Source organism: Dioscorea cayenensis, chromosome 10, assembly GCF_009730915.1.
Source record: "Dioscorea cayenensis subsp. rotundata cultivar TDr96_F1 chromosome 10, TDr96_F1_v2_PseudoChromosome.rev07_lg8_w22 25.fasta, whole genome shotgun sequence".
Classification (NCBI taxonomy): Eukaryota; Viridiplantae; Streptophyta; class Magnoliopsida; order Dioscoreales; family Dioscoreaceae; genus Dioscorea; species Dioscorea cayenensis.
The window spans coordinates 16,746,560-16,753,816 of record NC_052480.1 but is presented as its reverse complement, the minus strand read 5'-3'; the positions used below and the strand labels follow the sequence as shown (position 1 = coordinate 16,753,816).

The following is a 7,257-nucleotide window of genomic DNA, read 5'->3' as shown; positions in this document are numbered from 1 at the left end:
ATGAACACTTCATAGAAGGGGCAAAGAACCTGGGCAAGAACAGAATTATGGCCGAACAAGTGGGGCAAGAAAGAACACTTTCAGATTTTGCTAGACCTACAATCCTTCGACATAATTGAGCATTGTTAGGCTACCGGTACTAGCCCAAAATTTTGAGATAAAGCCGTTTTTCATTCAAATGGTTCAACAATCCACACAATTTAATGGGTTAGTCGATGAAGACCCAAACAATCATATTGAGAATTTCCTTGTAGTGTGCGACATGTTGAAGATAAATGGGGTTTCTGATGATGCAATTCACTTGAGAGCTTTCTCATTCTCATTAAAAGGAAGAGATCAACAGTAGTCCCATTCATTGCCAAGAACTTCTATCACGACATGGAATGAAATGGTCGAAGCTTTCCATAAAAGGTACTTCTCTCCGGAAAAATCAGCAAAGCTTCATAATAAGATATCTTCATTTTTTCAGATAGAGCTTGAATCTTTGTTTGAGACTTAGGAACGATTCAAGGACCTCTTACGGAAGTGTCCAAAATATGGGTTTCCCAAATGGATGGTCATTCACACATTTTATAAGTGGTTGAACTCAAGCACCAAACAACTTCTTGATGCCTCCACAGGAGGAACACTCGGAAACAAGACTCCTGAAGAAGCCTGACAATTGATTGAAGAGATGGGTTTGAATAGCTACTAATGGAAAGCAAGAGAAAAGAACAAAGTGGTCGGCCTTCATGAGATTGATGCGATTACATCATTGGCGGCACAAATTTAGTCATTGAGCAAGAAGTCAGACACTTTAACTTCTCCCAGAGTGGCGGCCGTGATGAGTTGCACTGGATGTGGGGAAGGACATGCTCAATCTGATTGCCTAATTGCTATTGGTCGAACATGCTCAGTGTAACAAGTAGACTTTGTAGGGAATGCAATGAGAGGTCAAAGGAATCCATATAGCAACACCTACAATCTGGGGTAGAGGAGCCACCCAAACCTTTCTTGCAGTACCCATGTGAAAAAAAAGGCCATGGCACCACTGGGTTTCCAACAACAATAACAAGCCCTGAACATGAAGAATCGAGTTTCAGGTTTAGAGACCCTGATGACTGATTTAGAGAAAGCTTTGACCAAATTCATCCAATTGTTAGATACAAGGTTTCAGTCGGTCGAAGCTACATTTCGCAACCAAGAGAACATGTGAAGGCGATCACTTTGAGAAGTGGTTATGAAGTTGAGAGTAGGCTCCCTAGTGAGAAGACCAACATTGAGTCGACCAAGGTTATGGAGGTTGAGGAAATAGCAAAAGAGAAAGGGGTGGTACTCCCACCCTACATGCCAAGGATCAATTATCCTTAAAGGTTGAAAAATGACTAAAATGATTAGTAATACAAGACATTTTTGGGTCTATTCAACCAGTTGCACATCAACATCCCATTTGTGGAGGCATTGTCTCAAATGCCTCAATCTGCAAAGTTTCTTAAGGACCTCTTGACCAATAAGAGAAAGTTGGACAAGAGTGCATCTGTGATTTTAGATGCTTCATGTTCGGCGGTGTTGCAAAAGAATATGCTGAATAAGAAAAGGACCCGAGAAGCTTTATCATTCCATGAAATATTGGTAGTTTGGGTGAAGGAAAGGCATTGGCAGATTCAGGTGCTAGCATCAACATCATGCCTTACACATTTTTCCAGAAGCTAGGCTTGGGAAAGCCTAGGCCCACTCAGATGACACTCTAATTTGCCGATCAAATAGTTAGACATTCGAGGGACATCATTGAAGACGTACTTGTGAAAGTTGACAAGTATATATTTTCTTTGGACCTTGTCGTGTTGGATATTGATGAGGATGTCCAGGTACCATAGATACTTGGGAGGCGATTCTTGCGCACTTCTAAGGCTCTCATTGACATGGACCGTGGGGAATTGACCTTACGAGTTATTGATGACAAGTTGACATACCGCCTCGCCGAAGCCATGAGACATTCTCTTAACTTTGATGATACTCTATATTTTCTTGACACTACTGATGAGTTAATTGATGAATACGTACAGGAAATGATGTGTCTGGACCTGTTTGAAGGCTTGTTAGATCAAGAAGTGGAGAATGAAGAAATCTTATCACTTGGTCTAGAGGACAAGGTACAACCTACCCTGGGGATCATGAAGTGGATGGTCCAATAGATGAAAATAGCAAGGAGATGTCACAAGAAGCATCCCAATGCTAGTGGGGATGTACATGCACGGGGTAAGGGTGACGAACCCTTGTGTGGTAATAAGCTCAACAACTCTCCCTCTACCTTGAAACAATTGTGTACATCGTGCTTCCAAGTTGTAGGTAAGAGGGTAACTTTCATCCATGGGCCCTCATGAGATAAGGTCAGGTATGTCAAGCTCAGTGACGTTAAACAAGTGCTTCTTGGGAGGTAACCCAAGTCTTTACTATTTTTCTAGGTTTTAGTTTAGTACATGCATGAGTGTTAGTATCTTAATTTCTACATGCTATTGTTGTGTTTTTCTTGTAGATCATTGGTGTTTGGTAGGCCTAATTGTGATTGTGAAGTTTCTTAGTTGTTTGAGCGTGTTTTCCATGATTATCTGGTCAGTTTTTCATAGCATATGCAGGATCTGTGTATTTATATTGTGCAGAAATTATTTGCAGAGTCCGTAATTTCCTTTAAGTCATCTAGAGAAGACACATGGCCATGTGGAATTTCCAAACGGGCATGTGTTTCCATTCAGAGCTCATCCAGAGAGGACACAGGGGTGTGTGAATGCCCTTGTAAACAGCCTAGTAACAGTCACATGCTAGTGGGTAATTTCAACACGAGCATGCGTTTCTATGCAGAGTTTTCAGACTCCATCCTGAGAAGACACAGGGAGTTATAAATGCCCTTGTGGATGACCATATGAACTACACACGGCATGGGTAATTTCCACACGCCTGTATGAAACTCTGCAGAGAGTTCTCCTCCATCCCGAGAGCACCCCTGTTAGTACCCTTGTAAAATTCCATACCCCTGTGAGTACCCCTATGAATTTCCACACGCCCATGTGGAATATGGACAAGGTCCCCTTCCGTATATCCCACAAATGCACGGGTTTGTCTAAGTAATAATCCCAGATGAGCGGGTATCGTATCCACAGGGAGTAGGGAAGAAAAACACTTAATTCGCTTCTTAGCTATGTGAATGATGAATAGTGATATGTGTGACAATGATTCAATTCTAAAAAGTAAAAACAATAAGTAAGAGAGCACAAGTAAAGGAGAAGGTAAGACAATCGATAAAGATGGGAAACCCGGATATTGCTCCACCTAGGACAATCATTTCAAGTGCAAGAACCATCTATTATGCTTCCTAATCAATGTAAGTTAGTCGTGGAAATCCTTAATTACATAGTCCCAAATCTAAAGTCAACTATGCCTAACTCTATACATGTCCCGGAGGAGAGATTGAATAACCTCTCAACCTCACACTCGCATAGAATTGCAATAAGTTCTAGGGATTCCAAGTGATAAATCTCTTCCTAATTGTAGACCTAACCCTTTAGTCCAGGTGGAAGGTCCCTAACCACAATTACGCCTTAGATACTAAGATGACTTCTGCGCTTCACTCCGTTGCACCCGCAACTAAGCCCCAGCGGAAGGTCATCCCTTAGACCATTCACTTTATTGTGGCTGCAAAGAACTCGAGGAACGGAGGTAGAATCTAACACATCGCAGGGGAAAGAGGACACTCCTGTACCTCTCGACTCACCCTTTCAACCCTCTCCAACCTAGCTTTGTCTAACACTCGTGGTGCATCACTCACTCACAAGGTTACCAACAAGAACTCTCAACCCTAATGTCACTCTAGGGGAGTATTCACACAATCAAGCATTCAAGGTTGGAACTCACAATAAACATGAATTAATTGAAAGCATAATAAAGAGATTCAAAGAAATGAATACATCCTAGGGTTTACAAATACCCAAGTACCCACTAGGTGTTTAGCTCTCCATGGAGCTAAGTACAATCAAAGAAATAGAATGTAAAAGCAATGAATCCATAGAAAACCCCCTCGATAGTCATGTCGATGGTCTTGTGGAAAGTCCTCTACTCGTCATCCAAAGATCCCCTTGTCATATAGGATACGTCTCGACAAAAGCTCCCCTACAAACCTTCTTCCAAAGAGATGACGATGTCGGAGCCGTAGAACCTCTCCAAAACCCCAGCCAATATCTCTCAAAACCCTAGCCAAAGACTTCTCTCAAATTAGGGAAAAGATGGAGAAAAAAATAGTGATATCGGGGTTGAATTGGCTTTAAATAGGGTTGGATTCGGGGATCCACATGCCCCTGTGGACGCCCCTGTGGATTTTTCACACAGGTGTGTGGAATTTCCACATGCCCGTGTGGATTCTCTGTTCTGCAGTTTTCTCGGGCGGCTGTGAACAGCGCTGCTACAGTACTTTCATACAGTGCTCTTCTACAGTATCCGGCCTGAAATACTTCCCGAATCCATACTTTCATCGAGGTAACACAAAAGGCACACGTTCACGTCGTGGATCGTTTTGCTTCTTCAACGATGTAAAAGTTGGTGGAGATCTTGTTCTATATGCATAAGTCGGAATGCTTGAGTATGACTACCCTTGTGCCCCTCCAAATGGTTGTGCTAACTCAAATACGAGGAGGTTGGCACACACTCTAGTATCTCACACCCGACCTATGTCTTCGCATTTGAACCTTAGCAAGATTTCCTCTAAAATCGGTGCATTATGATCCACATTGGCTTCTTTCCTTCATAATCGGCCTCAGAACCCTACCTGCATAAAGGTAACATAAAAACACACATATTAGTGTAATAACCTGAGAAAGATAATGCTTAACATAAGGAAAGAATGCTTCGTATTCATATCGCACAAGCACTTATCAAACTCCCCCACACTTAAGCTTTTGCTTGTCCTCAAGCAAAAATTAAACATTTTGTTCATAGATGAAGGAAATATTAGAAGTGCTTGGCCTTAGGTTCACCAAAGCATACCAAGAGAGCATTCTACAAGTAAGGGAAATTTCAACACTAAACATGAAAAATCGAAGCTCTAGCTAAAAACTTGAATCAAAAAGGACAACAAACCCGAAATTGTGAAAGTGTGTGGACTCACTCAAGTCAACCCAAAGTATACTCCTCAAAACTCTAAGTATAAGGGACTTATTTATCTACAACAAGAAAGCAACACTAATTTCAAAGACAGTAGTAGCTTCACACATTCTCTAAGGTAGCCCTTTCCCAAAGCGGCCGCTAAGGTGGCTTTCACACTTTCGATGTGGTAGCTCTTTCTACCGGAGTGGTAGCTTTCACTCATTCTATGAGATAGCTCTTTCTCTCATTTGGGCATAACTAGTATCCGACTTATGAGAGTAGCTTCATACTTCATAGGTGGTAGCTCTTTCCATCCAAAATGCGAAATAAACAAGAAAACTATTTTGTTCCTTCTATACATTTTCATTTTTTTTTCAGAATTTAACACAAGAAACAACTATAACTAGTCCCTTTAACATCGAACATGAGTTTCCAGAAGAGTTTAAAGAGTGAGTAGTGCAACGAATGTAAATCGGGCAAAACTTCCTAGAAATTCAAATTAAACTAGAGCATGAAGACATTAAATGTTGAAAATTCTTCTAAACTCAAGAATGCAATCAATGCAACTAAGGTGAACCGCCATTGGCTATGTGAGCATGTATATCAACTAAAGATGTGTGCACTATGAAATTCCCCCCACCCCCGACACACATTTAAGTTGTACATTGTCCCCAATGTACACATGCAAGCTCACTCATAATGTATATCAATCAAGAATATATGTGGGAGAAGCAATCAAAACAATGCTCCCCTGATTCCTAGTGTTGCGTTTGACGAACCTAACTCCTTGGGAGTAGTGTTCCAACAGGTTGTGAACCTCATACGGCCAATTGCCGAAGCACATTGGCCGTGCCCATGACAAAGTCTCAATTCCCAAGATGACAAGACCATCTGCAAGCATACACGAGGGGGTTCAGTGAAGCTCAATAAAAACAAAATAACTCGAGTATATAAAAGATGGAACAAGGAATACAACTCGAGTAGGAAAATGAAAATAAACTCAGAAGGAGAGTCCTTTCTGAGTGAACAAGTCAAAAATAAAGTGCATAAAAGTAAAGAAATGGAAATAAAAACAAATGTCAGTGTCGCGCTCTGGGTCCTCTGCTGCTACTGGTGGTGAGGAAGTACATGGTAGGTCAACCGGTGCTGGTATAGGTGATTTGGAAGATGCTGGAAATGCCGAAGGGGCCTGAGGAGTCCTCGGTCGCAAGACAAATGATGAGGCAACATCTCGCTCTAAGATCTGCTATAGTGCGTCGAAATATGCGATGAACTTTGTATACTGAGCAGCCTGCGTGGCCCTGATCTCGGCAATCTCTGCTCGGGCCTCAACGATCTCTGTTTGTATCACTCCTAAAGCACTCTCGAGCCTCTCAAAACATACGTACGGTGGGCGCGTTCTCTGCCACTGGGGGTGCCTCAGTCTCCATCGGTGCTGGTTGAGGCTCGGCAGCAGGATGAGATGCCCCAGCCTCATCACCCTCATCCGCAGCTGTCTCTGGAGTTGGTAGAACTAAGGTGTAAACCCCTATCCGAACTCTCCGTACCATCCCCATCAATCTCAGTGTTTCCATGCCCAAGGGAGCAGGTATAGTCATCTTCTCAGCCCCTCTAATATGGGTATGAGAAAATCACTACAAGTCTTGCATACTGCAACTAGTGTCATATGTACTCTTCCAAGATATGCCCTAAGTGTATCGGTGTACGCCGCACCATCGAGTATAGATATAAAAGTTCCTTTCGGCTAAGCACACCAGTACTGTCGCCTTGCCTGCTCACTGATCTTCTCAGAATAGCGTGAATGTATCTGTAGCTAGGGCGAGAAAGGCAACTGGCCTTCGAAACCCCAGGCTCATACTACCCCTGCCCACATAATACGGTGCACGCACACTGCGGAGTCAAACTCCCAGGATAATCTGTGGGCAGCTACTCATACTCTCTCTCTGTAGATTCCACATCATATAACTCCATCAAGATCACAAACTGAGTCATACTCAAGCTATGATGCTGTCCGAGGGCTCTAAACTGAATAGTACCAATATTGCCGAAACTCGAGTATGAGGGATCGATTTCTAACGAGGCTAACACCTTGAGCGTTAGTGTGCGGATGGCTGGGTCTCTGATCAATAGTAAATGGTCCCAACT

The 7,257-nt window shown here is 42.6% G+C and overlaps 1 non-coding gene across 1 annotated transcript; it reads right to left on the bottom strand.

Annotated features, from left to right (window-relative positions):
* Window positions 1-437: 437 nt before the first annotated feature.
* Window positions 438-543, bottom strand: LOC120271395. Its single transcript, XR_005540005.1, has one exon. It is a non-coding gene; the product is annotated as a small nucleolar RNA R71 (small nucleolar RNA).
* Window positions 544-7,257: the final 6,714 nt, after the last annotated feature.